The sequence below is a fragment of the Lucilia cuprina genome, chromosome 3 (assembly GCF_022045245.1).
Source record: "Lucilia cuprina isolate Lc7/37 chromosome 3, ASM2204524v1, whole genome shotgun sequence".
NCBI classification, from domain to species: Eukaryota; Metazoa; Arthropoda; class Insecta; order Diptera; family Calliphoridae; genus Lucilia; species Lucilia cuprina.
Window position 1 is genome coordinate 19006034 of NC_060951.1, and position 751 is coordinate 19006784.

Here is a 751-nt window from a genome sequence, read left to right on the forward strand (position 1 = left end):
AAGCAGAATTTATTACGGCAATAGATCTCAAAGATGCTTTTTGGCAGATTCCGCTAGATAAGGGATCTAGGGAAAAAACAGCATTCACTGTTCCTGGGAGACCATTATACCATTTTAAAGTAATGCCGTTCGGGTTATGTAATGCCCCGCAGACTATGTCACGCCTAATGGATAAGGTAATACCTCCGGCTCTCAGGACAGAGGTGTTTGTTTATCTCGACGATCTACTAATTATATCGGAATCTTTCAATAAGCATCTTGAGGTTTTAAGGATTGTTGCCAGTAGAATACGTGACTCGGGTTTGACAATTAATGTGGAAAAGAGTAGATTTTGTGTCAAGGAAGTGAAATATCTTGGTCATGTGGTGGGAAATGGTGTCATTCAGACAGATCCGGAAAAAGTGTCCGCTGTTATCGACTTTCCAGTTCCGAGATCTGTTAAACAAATTAGAAGATTTTTAGGGATGACAGGTTGGTATAGAAAGTTTATCAAAAACTACGCTTCTATTACCACACCATTAACTGATCTTTTAAAGAAAAAGAAAAAGATTTGTATGGTCTGAAGAGGCCCAAAAGGTCTTTGAAATTTTGAAATCGCATTTGAGCTCAGCCCCTGTTTTACACAGCCCGGATTTCTCGCACAGCCGAAGTTAACTTGTTTGGAAAGAATATGTTAGGTTTGTTGGATACTGGTGCATCGATCACTTGTATAGGCTCAGATGCGGCGCAGGACTTTTTAGCTTCGGGAGTA